This window comes from Ambystoma mexicanum (assembly GCF_040938575.1).
Source record: "Ambystoma mexicanum isolate Mex_15411 chromosome 12 unlocalized genomic scaffold, UKY_AmexF1_1 Mex_chr12_unloc.1, whole genome shotgun sequence".
Lineage (NCBI taxonomy): Eukaryota > Metazoa > Chordata > Amphibia > Caudata > Ambystomatidae > Ambystoma > Ambystoma mexicanum.
The window spans coordinates 15,116,598-15,131,298 of record NW_027182322.1 but is presented as its reverse complement, the minus strand read 5'-3'; the positions used below and the strand labels follow the sequence as shown (position 1 = coordinate 15,131,298).

At 46.6% G+C, this 14,701-nt stretch overlaps 4 non-coding genes across 4 annotated transcripts; all 4 read left to right on the top strand.

Moving 5' to 3' along the window:
* Positions 1-2,065: 2,065 nt before the first annotated feature.
* On the top strand, positions 2,066-2,137 carry TRNAA-CGC (transfer RNA alanine (anticodon CGC)). The gene has a single exon. It is a non-coding gene; the product is annotated as a tRNA-Ala (tRNA).
* A 2,390-nt stretch (positions 2,138-4,527) lies between these two features.
* Positions 4,528-4,599, top strand: TRNAA-CGC (transfer RNA alanine (anticodon CGC)). Its single transcript has one exon. It is a non-coding gene; the product is annotated as a tRNA-Ala (tRNA).
* A 4,837-nt stretch (positions 4,600-9,436) lies between these two features.
* On the top strand, positions 9,437-9,508 carry TRNAA-CGC (transfer RNA alanine (anticodon CGC)). Its single transcript has one exon. It is a non-coding gene; the product is annotated as a tRNA-Ala (tRNA).
* A 2,390-nt stretch (positions 9,509-11,898) lies between these two features.
* TRNAA-CGC (transfer RNA alanine (anticodon CGC)) lies at positions 11,899-11,970 on the top strand. Its single transcript has one exon. It is a non-coding gene; the product is annotated as a tRNA-Ala (tRNA).
* Positions 11,971-14,701: the final 2,731 nt, after the last annotated feature.

Genomic DNA, 14,701 nt, shown 5'->3' with positions numbered 1-14,701 from the left:
CATTGTACCTTTGTAGCATATGATGCCTAGCTTTAAAAATAATTTGTTTTCACTGGATGTGGCCACAGATGTGCCTCTGTTGTCAACCTAAGTCGATCAGGTTCTGTAACTTGTTAGTTTTGAGCTGGAATATCCTACCAGCTCTGCTGCTGGGGCCTATCTCTGGCTTCTAAAAGCAAAAGTCTTGAACATATTGATATTTTTCATTAGTTGGTCAGGGGAATTGCATGGGGGGGCAGCCTTTCTGCATGTTTCTATGGACAACCAGACACAGGTGGCTCTAAAATGAAGTCTGCCATTTGGAAACTCCAATTCGACAGTTACCGTCAGTTCTGGGCGCTGTTAGTCCCAAGCAGCCAGCCAGCATCTGGTAGATTTCACAGTTCCTTGCTGGCAGTGGGGATGTAACTCAGTGGTAGAGCACATACTTGGGAAGTATGAGGCCACAGGTTCGATCCCAGGCATCTCCATGTGATATTTTTCCTCAATTGTGGGCTTTTTATCCTGTACATAGGAATTAGGATGATGTGTTCTTTTGCCATACTAAATCCTGTTCCTGAACGTCTTCTCTTTGGAGCCGATGATTGTGGACATGCACGGTGCACCATGCTTCAGTGTGATGTCTGCTTTTTTCATTGGAAGCCTGTTAGCCTGATCTCTTACCGGGATGACACAAGGCAGACTCGTTCAGACAGAGGGGCATTGGCTGAAAATAGTGTCTCCACCGGTCCCCCTGCTAGGCAGTGGTGTCATTCTGAGGTGCTGTGCACGCTCACCAACTATCACCCCCTCTGACCTTTCCCACCGCAGAACACCCTGAATGCATTCAGCGGGTTATGCTTCATTCTAGGGCTGCAATGGATCGCCTAGTGGCAAAACCAATGGAAGCACCATTGACCTTCCGCAGAATTCCACTGCTTGTCTGCCTAGAGAAGCGACATCTGCCGAGTGTGCTAGGGACACTCATGACGGCAGAGCTATAGAGTGGTGGGTCCACGTTGCTTTCCACTAGCCAGCAAATACAGAAGGACATCCGAAAGAGGTGTCAGTCTATCTAGCAACATATGTGGGCTTTCGGCTGGAGGAATTCCTGCGCGAAATGGTGCTATCTCATTTTTGGTGTTTGAAGACATACATATATATATATATATATGTATTTATTTTTTTCTCCATAACTACACTTCTCAAATCTGGGGCATCTATCCGAGATGGCTGTGTCACATTATGTGATGTCTCATGCACCAACGTGATGAGATCGACCTGGCGCTTTAACTTTGTCATTGTAAGTAGTAAGATGTAATTTGGCAGTTGTCATGTTTTTTCATATGCACTACTGCAAACCCCTTTCCTTACTTAGCCCACTCCCTCCTGAAGCTTTTAGGTGTGATGAGGAAGCGTCCTCTCAGCGGGGATGTAGCTCAGTGGTAGAGCGCATGCTTTGCATGTATGAGGACCTGGGGCATTTCCACTTGTTTCTCTTTTTGACTGTCATATGATCTCTATCCACTAGATGGCCCTTTGAGCACAGTAATCCTCTGGTGGAAATCTTCCCCTGGAAGTCATCTCTTATGGAGAAGCAAAATGCACACTGCTTCAGTGTGACCATGAGGTTTTCCATTCTTGCTCCAGTTTTCCCTGCTCTTTTGCTAGTGCTTCACTCGGCAGAATGTTTTGACCAGAAGAGTTCTCCCTGAAAATTATGTCTGCGGGACAGACACACTGCATACCGAGGGGATGTAGCTCAGTGGTAGAGCACTTGCTTTGCATGGATGAGGCCCTGGGTCCAATCCCTGGCATCTCCAATTGTTTCCCTTTTTTTGACTGTCATATGGTCTCTGTCCACGAGATGGCTCTTTGAGCACGGTAATCCTCTGGTGGAATACTTCCCCTGGAAGTCATCTCTTATGGAGAAGCATAATGCACACTGCTTCAGCTGACCATGTGCTTTTCCAGTCTTGCTCCCGTTTTCCCTGGTCTTTTGCTAGTGCTTCAGTTGGCAGCATATTTTGACCGGAAGAATTCTCCCAGGAAAAGATGTCTGCAGGACAGGCCCACTGCACACCGAGGGGATGTAGCTCAGTGGTAGAGCGCATGCTTCGCATGTATGAGGTCCCGGGTTCAATCCCCGGCATCTCCATTTGCATAAACATCAGTGTGATTTTGTCCCGGTTATTTTGTATTTCACACTGCAACTCGGGCCATGATTATAGGATCATCGACATTCATATCTATTTGTCTGAGAAAACGCTGGTGCCCGTATGGCAAACCTGCCTATAATATATCACTGAGGTTTACGTCCCTGCCAGTGTCAACATCCTGTATGCCTTCACAATCACTACAAATAGAAATGCACAGAGAGAAACATCACACCACAGTTTTAACGGTGCAGAATCGTGAAAGTATTGGCATTGCCTTGCGTTTCTTTTCAGTCGATTGTTTTGGTTCCGAATGTATAGCTCCACCATTGTACCTTTGTAGCATATGATGCCTAGCTTTAAAAATAATTTGTTTTCACTGGATGTGGCCACAGATGTGCCTCTGTTGTCAACCTAAGTCGATCAGGTTCTGTAACTTGTTAGTTTTGAGCTGGAATATCCTACCAGCTCTGCTGCTGGGGCCTATCTCTGGCTTCTAAAAGCAAAAGTCTTGAACATATTGATATTTTTCATTAGTTGGTCAGGGGAATTGCATGGGGGGGCAGCCTTTCTGCATGTTTCTATGGACAACCAGACACAGGTGGCTCTAAAATGAAGTCTGCCATTTGGAAACTCCAATTCGACAGTTACCGTCAGTTCTGGGCGCTGTTAGTCCCAAGCAGCCAGCCAGCATCTGGTAGATTTCACAGTTCCTTGCTGGCAGTGGGGATGTAACTCAGTGGTAGAGCACATACTTGGGAAGTATGAGGCCACAGGTTCGATCCCAGGCATCTCCATGTGATATTTTTCCTCAATTGTGGGCTTTTTATCCTGTACATAGGAATTAGGATGATGTGTTCTTTTGCCATACTAAATCCTGTTCCTGAACGTCTTCTCTTTGGAGCCGATGATTGTGGACATGCACGGTGCACCATGCTTCAGTGTGATGTCTGCTTTTTTCATTGGAAGCCTGTTAGCCTGATCTCTTACCGGGATGACACAAGGCAGACTCGTTCAGACAGAGGGGCATTGGCTGAAAATAGTGTCTCCACCGGTCCCCCTGCTAGGCAGTGGTGTCATTCTGAGGTGCTGTGCACGCTCACCAACTATCACCCCCTCTGACCTTTCCCACCGCAGAACACCCTGAATGCATTCAGCGGGTTATGCTTCATTCTAGGGCTGCAATGGATCGCCTAGTGGCAAAACCAATGGAAGCACCATTGACCTTCCGCAGAATTCCACTGCTTGTCTGCCTAGAGAAGCGACATCTGCCGAGTGTGCTAGGGACACTCATGACGGCAGAGCTATAGAGTGGTGGGTCCACGTTGCTTTCCACTAGCCAGCAAATACAGAAGGACATCCGAAAGAGGTGTCAGTCTATCTAGCAACATATGTGGGCTTTCGGCTGGAGGAATTCCTGCGCGAAATGGTGCTATCTCATTTTTGGTGTTTGAAGACATACATATATATATATATATATGTATTTATTTTTTTCTCCATAACTACACTTCTCAAATCTGGGGCATCTATCCGAGATGGCTGTGTCACATTATGTGATGTCTCAGGCACCAACGTGATGAGATCGACCTGGCGCTTTAACTTTGTCATTGTAAGTAGTAAGATGTAATTTGGCAGTTGTCATGTTTTTTCATATGCACTACTGCAAACCCCTTTCCTTACTTAGCCCACTCCCTCCTGAAGCTTTTAGGTGTGATGAGGAAGCGTCCTCTCAGCGGGGATGTAGCTCAGTGGTAGAGCGCATGCTTTGCATGTATGAGGACCTGGGGCATTTCCACTTGTTTCTCTTTTTGACTGTCATATGATCTCTATCCACTAGATGGCCCTTTGAGCACAGTAATCCTCTGGTGGAAATCTTCCCCTGGAAGTCATCTCTTATGGAGAAGCAAAATGCACACTGCTTCAGTGTGACCATGAGGTTTTCCATTCTTGCTCCAGTTTTCCCTGCTCTTTTGCTAGTGCTTCACTCGGCAGAATGTTTTGACCAGAAGAGTTCTCCCTGAAAATTATGTCTGCGGGACAGACACACTGCATACCGAGGGGATGTAGCTCAGTGGTAGAGCACTTGCTTTGCATGGATGAGGCCCTGGGTCCAATCCCTGGCATCTCCAATTGTTTCCCTTTTTTTGACTGTCATATGGTCTCTGTCCACGAGATGGCTCTTTGAGCACGGTAATCCTCTGGTGGAATACTTCCCCTGGAAGTCATCTCTTATGGAGAAGCATAATGCACACTGCTTCAGCTGACCATGTGCTTTTCCAGTCTTGCTCCCGTTTTCCCTGGTCTTTTGCTAGTGCTTCAGTTGGCAGCATATTTTGACCGGAAGAATTCTCCCAGGAAAAGATGTCTGCAGGACAGGCCCACTGCACACCGAGGGGATGTAGCTCAGTGGTAGAGCGCATGCTTCGCATGTATGAGGTCCCGGGTTCAATCCCCGGCATCTCCATTTGCATAAACATCAGTGTGATTTTGTCCCGGTTATTTTGTATTTCACACTGCAACTCGGGCCATGATTATAGGATCATCGACATTCATATCTATTTGTCTGAGAAAACGCTGGTGCCCGTATGGCAAACCTGCCTATAATATATCACTGAGGTTTACGTCCCTGCCAGTGTCAACATCCTGTATGCCTTCACAATCACTACAAATAGAAATGCACAGAGAGAAACATCACACCACAGTTTTAACGGTGCAGAATCGTGAAAGTATTGGCATTGCCTTGCGTTTCTTTTCAGTCGATTGTTTTGGTTCCGAATGTATAGCTCCACCATTGTACCTTTGTAGCATATGATGCCTAGCTTTAAAAATAATTTGTTTTCACTGGATGTGGCCACAGATGTGCCTCTGTTGTCAACCTAAGTCGATCAGGTTCTGTAACTTGTTAGTTTTGAGCTGGAATATCCTACCAGCTCTGCTGCTGGGGCCTATCTCTGGCTTCTAAAAGCAAAAGTCTTGAACATATTGATATTTTTCATTAGTTGGTCAGGGGAATTGCATGGGGGGGCAGCCTTTCTGCATGTTTCTATGGACAACCAGACACAGGTGGCTCTAAAATGAAGTCTGCCATTTGGAAACTCCAATTCGACAGTTACCGTCAGTTCTGGGCGCTGTTAGTCCCAAGCAGCCAGCCAGCATCTGGTAGATTTCACAGTTCCTTGCTGGCAGTGGGGATGTAACTCAGTGGTAGAGCACATACTTGGGAAGTATGAGGCCACAGGTTCGATCCCAGGCATCTCCATGTGATATTTTTCCTCAATTGTGGGCTTTTTATCCTGTACATAGGAATTAGGATGATGTGTTCTTTTGCCATACTAAATCCTGTTCCTGAACGTCTTCTCTTTGGAGCCGATGATTGTGGACATGCACGGTGCACCATGCTTCAGTGTGATGTCTGCTTTTTTCATTGGAAGCCTGTTAGCCTGATCTCTTACCGGGATGACACAAGGCAGACTCGTTCAGACAGAGGGGCATTGGCTGAAAATAGTGTCTCCACCGGTCCCCCTGCTAGGCAGTGGTGTCATTCTGAGGTGCTGTGCACGCTCACCAACTATCACCCCCTCTGACCTTTCCCACCGCAGAACACCCTGAATGCATTCAGCGGGTTATGCTTCATTCTAGGGCTGCAATGGATCGCCTAGTGGCAAAACCAATGGAAGCACCATTGACCTTCCGCAGAATTCCACTGCTTGTCTGCCTAGAGAAGCGACATCTGCCGAGTGTGCTAGGGACACTCATGACGGCAGAGCTATAGAGTGGTGGGTCCACGTTGCTTTCCACTAGCCAGCAAATACAGAAGGACATCCGAAAGAGGTGTCAGTCTATCTAGCAACATATGTGGGCTTTCGGCTGGAGGAATTCCTGCGCGAAATGGTGCTATCTCATTTTTGGTGTTTGAAGACATACATATATATATATATATATGTATTTATTTTTTTCTCCATAACTACACTTCTCAAATCTGGGGCATCTATCCGAGATGGCTGTGTCACATTATGTGATGTCTCAGGCACCAACGTGATGAGATCGACCTGGCGCTTTAACTTTGTCATTGTAAGTAGTAAGATGTAATTTGGCAGTTGTCATGTTTTTTCATATGCACTACTGCAAACCCCTTTCCTTACTTAGCCCACTCCCTCCTGAAGCTTTTAGGTGTGATGAGGAAGCGTCCTCTCAGCGGGGATGTAGCTCAGTGGTAGAGCGCATGCTTTGCATGTATGAGGACCTGGGGCATTTCCACTTGTTTCTCTTTTTGACTGTCATATGATCTCTATCCACTAGATGGCCCTTTGAGCACAGTAATCCTCTGGTGGAAATCTTCCCCTGGAAGTCATCTCTTATGGAGAAGCAAAATGCACACTGCTTCAGTGTGACCATGAGGTTTTCCATTCTTGCTCCAGTTTTCCCTGCTCTTTTGCTAGTGCTTCACTCGGCAGAATGTTTTGACCAGAAGAGTTCTCCCTGAAAATTATGTCTGCGGGACAGACACACTGCATACCGAGGGGATGTAGCTCAGTGGTAGAGCACTTGCTTTGCATGGATGAGGCCCTGGGTCCAATCCCTGGCATCTCCAATTGTTTCCCTTTTTTTGACTGTCATATGGTCTCTGTCCACGAGATGGCTCTTTGAGCACGGTAATCCTCTGGTGGAATACTTCCCCTGGAAGTCATCTCTTATGGAGAAGCATAATGCACACTGCTTCAGCTGACCATGTGCTTTTCCAGTCTTGCTCCCGTTTTCCCTGGTCTTTTGCTAGTGCTTCAGTTGGCAGCATATTTTGACCGGAAGAATTCTCCCAGGAAAAGATGTCTGCAGGACAGGCCCACTGCACACCGAGGGGATGTAGCTCAGTGGTAGAGCGCATGCTTCGCATGTATGAGGTCCCGATCTCCATTTGCATAAACATCAGTGTGATTTTGTCCCGGTTATTTTGTATTTCACACTGCAACTCGGGCCATGATTATAGGATCATCGACATTCATATCTATTTGTCTGAGAAAACGCTGGTGCCCGTATGGCAAACCTGCCTATAATATATCACTGAGGTTTACGTCCCTGCCAGTGTCAACATCCTGTATGCCTTCACAATCACTACAAATAGAAATGCACAGAGAGAAACATCACACCACAGTTTTAACGGTGCAGAATCGTGAAAGTATTGGCATTGCCTTGCGTTTCTTTTCAGTCGATTGTTTTGGTTCCGAATGTATAGCTCCACCATTGTACCTTTGTAGCATATGATGCCTAGCTTTAAAAATAATTTGTTTTCACTGGATGTGGCCACAGATGTGCCTCTGTTGTCAACCTAAGTCGATCAGGTTCTGTAACTTGTTAGTTTTGAGCTGGAATATCCTACCAGCTCTGCTGCTGGGGCCTATCTCTGGCTTCTAAAAGCAAAAGTCTTGAACATATTGATATTTTTCATTAGTTGGTCAGGGGAATTGCATGGGGGGGCAGCCTTTCTGCATGTTTCTATGGACAACCAGACACAGGTGGCTCTAAAATGAAGTCTGCCATTTGGAAACTCCAATTCGACAGTTACCGTCAGTTCTGGGCGCTGTTAGTCCCAAGCAGCCAGCCAGCATCTGGTAGATTTCACAGTTCCTTGCTGGCAGTGGGGATGTAACTCAGTGGTAGAGCACATACTTGGGAAGTATGAGGCCACAGGTTCGATCCCAGGCATCTCCATGTGATATTTTTCCTCAATTGTGGGCTTTTTATCCTGTACATAGGAATTAGGATGATGTGTTCTTTTGCCATACTAAATCCTGTTCCTGAACGTCTTCTCTTTGGAGCCGATGATTGTGGACATGCACGGTGCACCATGCTTCAGTGTGATGTCTGCTTTTTTCATTGGAAGCCTGTTAGCCTGATCTCTTACCGGGATGACACAAGGCAGACTCGTTCAGACAGAGGGGCATTGGCTGAAAATAGTGTCTCCACCGGTCCCCCTGCTAGGCAGTGGTGTCATTCTGAGGTGCTGTGCACGCTCACCAACTATCACCCCCTCTGACCTTTCCCACCGCAGAACACCCTGAATGCATTCAGCGGGTTATGCTTCATTCTAGGGCTGCAATGGATCGCCTAGTGGCAAAACCAATGGAAGCACCATTGACCTTCCGCAGAATTCCACTGCTTGTCTGCCTAGAGAAGCGACATCTGCCGAGTGTGCTAGGGACACTCATGACGGCAGAGCTATAGAGTGGTGGGTCCACGTTGCTTTCCACTAGCCAGCAAATACAGAAGGACATCCGAAAGAGGTGTCAGTCTATCTAGCAACATATGTGGGCTTTCGGCTGGAGGAATTCCTGCGCGAAATGGTGCTATCTCATTTTTGGTGTTTGAAGACATACATATATATATATATATATGTATTTATTTTTTTCTCCATAACTACACTTCTCAAATCTGGGGCATCTATCCGAGATGGCTGTGTCACATTATGTGATGTCTCATGCACCAACGTGATGAGATCGACCTGGCGCTTTAACTTTGTCATTGTAAGTAGTAAGATGTAATTTGGCAGTTGTCATGTTTTTTCATATGCACTACTGCAAACCCCTTTCCTTACTTAGCCCACTCCCTCCTGAAGCTTTTAGGTGTGATGAGGAAGCGTCCTCTCAGCGGGGATGTAGCTCAGTGGTAGAGCGCATGCTTTGCATGTATGAGGACCTGGGGCATTTCCACTTGTTTCTCTTTTTGACTGTCATATGATCTCTATCCACTAGATGGCCCTTTGAGCACAGTAATCCTCTGGTGGAAATCTTCCCCTGGAAGTCATCTCTTATGGAGAAGCAAAATGCACACTGCTTCAGTGTGACCATGAGGTTTTCCATTCTTGCTCCAGTTTTCCCTGCTCTTTTGCTAGTGCTTCACTCGGCAGAATGTTTTGACCAGAAGAGTTCTCCCTGAAAATTATGTCTGCGGGACAGACACACTGCATACCGAGGGGATGTAGCTCAGTGGTAGAGCACTTGCTTTGCATGGATGAGGCCCTGGGTCCAATCCCTGGCATCTCCAATTGTTTCCCTTTTTTTGACTGTCATATGGTCTCTGTCCACGAGATGGCTCTTTGAGCACGGTAATCCTCTGGTGGAATACTTCCCCTGGAAGTCATCTCTTATGGAGAAGCATAATGCACACTGCTTCAGCTGACCATGTGCTTTTCCAGTCTTGCTCCCGTTTTCCCTGGTCTTTTGCTAGTGCTTCAGTTGGCAGCATATTTTGACCGGAAGAATTCTCCCAGGAAAAGATGTCTGCAGGACAGGCCCACTGCACACCGAGGGGATGTAGCTCAGTGGTAGAGCGCATGCTTCGCATGTATGAGGTCCCGGGTTCAATCCCCGGCATCTCCATTTGCATAAACATCAGTGTGATTTTGTCCCGGTTATTTTGTATTTCACACTGCAACTCGGGCCATGATTATAGGATCATCGACATTCATATCTATTTGTCTGAGAAAACGCTGGTGCCCGTATGGCAAACCTGCCTATAATATATCACTGAGGTTTACGTCCCTGCCAGTGTCAACATCCTGTATGCCTTCACAATCACTACAAATAGAAATGCACAGAGAGAAACATCACACCACAGTTTTAACGGTGCAGAATCGTGAAAGTATTGGCATTGCCTTGCGTTTCTTTTCAGTCGATTGTTTTGGTTCCGAATGTATAGCTCCACCATTGTACCTTTGTAGCATATGATGCCTAGCTTTAAAAATAATTTGTTTTCACTGGATGTGGCCACAGATGTGCCTCTGTTGTCAACCTAAGTCGATCAGGTTCTGTAACTTGTTAGTTTTGAGCTGGAATATCCTACCAGCTCTGCTGCTGGGGCCTATCTCTGGCTTCTAAAAGCAAAAGTCTTGAACATATTGATATTTTTCATTAGTTGGTCAGGGGAATTGCATGGGGGGGCAGCCTTTCTGCATGTTTCTATGGACAACCAGACACAGGTGGCTCTAAAATGAAGTCTGCCATTTGGAAACTCCAATTCGACAGTTACCGTCAGTTCTGGGCGCTGTTAGTCCCAAGCAGCCAGCCAGCATCTGGTAGATTTCACAGTTCCTTGCTGGCAGTGGGGATGTAACTCAGTGGTAGAGCACATACTTGGGAAGTATGAGGCCACAGGTTCGATCCCAGGCATCTCCATGTGATATTTTTCCTCAATTGTGGGCTTTTTATCCTGTACATAGGAATTAGGATGATGTGTTCTTTTGCCATACTAAATCCTGTTCCTGAACGTCTTCTCTTTGGAGCCGATGATTGTGGACATGCACGGTGCACCATGCTTCAGTGTGATGTCTGCTTTTTTCATTGGAAGCCTGTTAGCCTGATCTCTTACCGGGATGACACAAGGCAGACTCGTTCAGACAGAGGGGCATTGGCTGAAAATAGTGTCTCCACCGGTCCCCCTGCTAGGCAGTGGTGTCATTCTGAGGTGCTGTGCACGCTCACCAACTATCACCCCCTCTGACCTTTCCCACCGCAGAACACCCTGAATGCATTCAGCGGGTTATGCTTCATTCTAGGGCTGCAATGGATCGCCTAGTGGCAAAACCAATGGAAGCACCATTGACCTTCCGCAGAATTCCACTGCTTGTCTGCCTAGAGAAGCGACATCTGCCGAGTGTGCTAGGGACACTCATGACGGCAGAGCTATAGAGTGGTGGGTCCACGTTGCTTTCCACTAGCCAGCAAATACAGAAGGACATCCGAAAGAGGTGTCAGTCTATCTAGCAACATATGTGGGCTTTCGGCTGGAGGAATTCCTGCGCGAAATGGTGCTATCTCATTTTTGGTGTTTGAAGACATACATATATATATATATATATGTATTTATTTTTTTCTCCATAACTACACTTCTCAAATCTGGGGCATCTATCCGAGATGGCTGTGTCACATTATGTGATGTCTCAGGCACCAACGTGATGAGATCGACCTGGCGCTTTAACTTTGTCATTGTAAGTAGTAAGATGTAATTTGGCAGTTGTCATGTTTTTTCATATGCACTACTGCAAACCCCTTTCCTTACTTAGCCCACTCCCTCCTGAAGCTTTTAGGTGTGATGAGGAAGCGTCCTCTCAGCGGGGATGTAGCTCAGTGGTAGAGCGCATGCTTTGCATGTATGAGGACCTGGGGCATTTCCACTTGTTTCTCTTTTTGACTGTCATATGATCTCTATCCACTAGATGGCCCTTTGAGCACAGTAATCCTCTGGTGGAAATCTTCCCCTGGAAGTCATCTCTTATGGAGAAGCAAAATGCACACTGCTTCAGTGTGACCATGAGGTTTTCCATTCTTGCTCCAGTTTTCCCTGCTCTTTTGCTAGTGCTTCACTCGGCAGAATGTTTTGACCAGAAGAGTTCTCCCTGAAAATTATGTCTGCGGGACAGACACACTGCATACCGAGGGGATGTAGCTCAGTGGTAGAGCACTTGCTTTGCATGGATGAGGCCCTGGGTCCAATCCCTGGCATCTCCAATTGTTTCCCTTTTTTTGACTGTCATATGGTCTCTGTCCACGAGATGGCTCTTTGAGCACGGTAATCCTCTGGTGGAATACTTCCCCTGGAAGTCATCTCTTATGGAGAAGCATAATGCACACTGCTTCAGCTGACCATGTGCTTTTCCAGTCTTGCTCCCGTTTTCCCTGGTCTTTTGCTAGTGCTTCAGTTGGCAGCATATTTTGACCGGAAGAATTCTCCCAGGAAAAGATGTCTGCAGGACAGGCCCACTGCACACCGAGGGGATGTAGCTCAGTGGTAGAGCGCATGCTTCGCATGTATGAGGTCCCGGGTTCAATCCCCGGCATCTCCATTTGCATAAACATCAGTGTGATTTTGTCCCGGTTATTTTGTATTTCACACTGCAACTCGGGCCATGATTATAGGATCATCGACATTCATATCTATTTGTCTGAGAAAACGCTGGTGCCCGTATGGCAAACCTGCCTATAATATATCACTGAGGTTTACGTCCCTGCCAGTGTCAACATCCTGTATGCCTTCACAATCACTACAAATAGAAATGCACAGAGAGAAACATCACACCACAGTTTTAACGGTGCAGAATCGTGAAAGTATTGGCATTGCCTTGCGTTTCTTTTCAGTCGATTGTTTTGGTTCCGAATGTATAGCTCCACCATTGTACCTTTGTAGCATATGATGCCTAGCTTTAAAAATAATTTGTTTTCACTGGATGTGGCCACAGATGTGCCTCTGTTGTCAACCTAAGTCGATCAGGTTCTGTAACTTGTTAGTTTTGAGCTGGAATATCCTACCAGCTCTGCTGCTGGGGCCTATCTCTGGCTTCTAAAAGCAAAAGTCTTGAACATATTGATATTTTTCATTAGTTGGTCAGGGGAATTGCATGGGGGGGCAGCCTTTCTGCATGTTTCTATGGACAACCAGACACAGGTGGCTCTAAAATGAAGTCTGCCATTTGGAAACTCCAATTCGACAGTTACCGTCAGTTCTGGGCGCTGTTAGTCCCAAGCAGCCAGCCAGCATCTGGTAGATTTCACAGTTCCTTGCTGGCAGTGGGGATGTAACTCAGTGGTAGAGCACATACTTGGGAAGTATGAGGCCACAGGTTCGATCCCAGGCATCTCCATGTGATATTTTTCCTCAATTGTGGGCTTTTTATCCTGTACATAGGAATTAGGATGATGTGTTCTTTTGCCATACTAAATCCTGTTCCTGAACGTCTTCTCTTTGGAGCCGATGATTGTGGACATGCACGGTGCACCATGCTTCAGTGTGATGTCTGCTTTTTTCATTGGAAGCCTGTTAGCCTGATCTCTTACCGGGATGACACAAGGCAGACTCGTTCAGACAGAGGGGCATTGGCTGAAAATAGTGTCTCCACCGGTCCCCCTGCTAGGCAGTGGTGTCATTCTGAGGTGCTGTGCACGCTCACCAACTATCACCCCCTCTGACCTTTCCCACCGCAGAACACCCTGAATGCATTCAGCGGGTTATGCTTCATTCTAGGGCTGCAATGGATCGCCTAGTGGCAAAACCAATGGAAGCACCATTGACCTTCCGCAGAATTCCACTGCTTGTCTGCCTAGAGAAGCGACATCTGCCGAGTGTGCTAGGGACACTCATGACGGCAGAGCTATAGAGTGGTGGGTCCACGTTGCTTTCCACTAGCCAGCAAATACAGAAGGACATCCGAAAGAGGTGTCAGTCTATCTAGCAACATATGTGGGCTTTCGGCTGGAGGAATTCCTGCGCGAAATGGTGCTATCTCATTTTTGGTGTTTGAAGACATACATATATATATATATATATGTATTTATTTTTTTCTCCATAACTACACTTCTCAAATCTGGGGCATCTATCCGAGATGGCTGTGTCACATTATGTGATGTCTCAGGCACCAACGTGATGAGATCGACCTGGCGCTTTAACTTTGTCATTGTAAGTAGTAAGATGTAATTTGGCAGTTGTCATGTTTTTTCATATGCACTACTGCAAACCCCTTTCCTTACTTAGCCCACTCCCTCCTGAAGCTTTTAGGTGTGATGAGGAAGCGTCCTCTCAGCGGGGATGTAGCTCAGTGGTAGAGCGCATGCTTTGCATGTATGAGGACCTGGGGCATTTCCACTTGTTTCTCTTTTTGACTGTCATATGATCTCTATCCACTAGATGGCCCTTTGAGCACAGTAATCCTCTGGTGGAAATCTTCCCCTGGAAGTCATCTCTTATGGAGAAGCAAAATGCACACTGCTTCAGTGTGACCATGAGGTTTTCCATTCTTGCTCCAGTTTTCCCTGCTCTTTTGCTAGTGCTTCACTCGGCAGAATGTTTTGACCAGAAGAGTTCTCCCTGAAAATTATGTCTGCGGGACAGACACACTGCATACCGAGGGGATGTAGCTCAGTGGTAGAGCACTTGCTTTGCATGGATGAGGCCCTGGGTCCAATCCCTGGCATCTCCAATTGTTTCCCTTTTTTTGACTGTCATATGGTCTCTGTCCACGAGATGGCTCTTTGAGCACGGTAATCCTCTGGTGGAATACTTCCCCTGGAAGTCATCTCTTATGGAGAAGCATAATGCACACTGCTTCAGCTGACCATGTGCTTTTCCAGTCTTGCTCCCGTTTTCCCTGGTCTTTTGCTAGTGCTTCAGTTGGCAGCATATTTTGACCGGAAGAATTCTCCCAGGAAAAGATGTCTGCAGGACAGGCCCACTGCACACCGAGGGGATGTAGCTCAGTGGTAGAGCGCATGCTTCGCATGTATGAGGTCCCGATCTCCATTTGCATAAACATCAGTGTGATTTTGTCCCGGTTATTTTGTATTTCACACTGCAACTCGGGCCATGATTATAGGATCATCGACATTCATATCTATTTGTCTGAGAAAACGCTGGTGCCCGTATGGCAAACCTGCCTATAATATATCACTGAGGTTTACGTCCCTGCCAGTGTCAACATCCTGTATGCCTTCACAATCACTACAAATAGAAATGCACAGAGAGAAACATCACACCACAGTTTTAACGGTGCAGAATCGTGAAAGTATTGGCATTGCCTTGCGTTT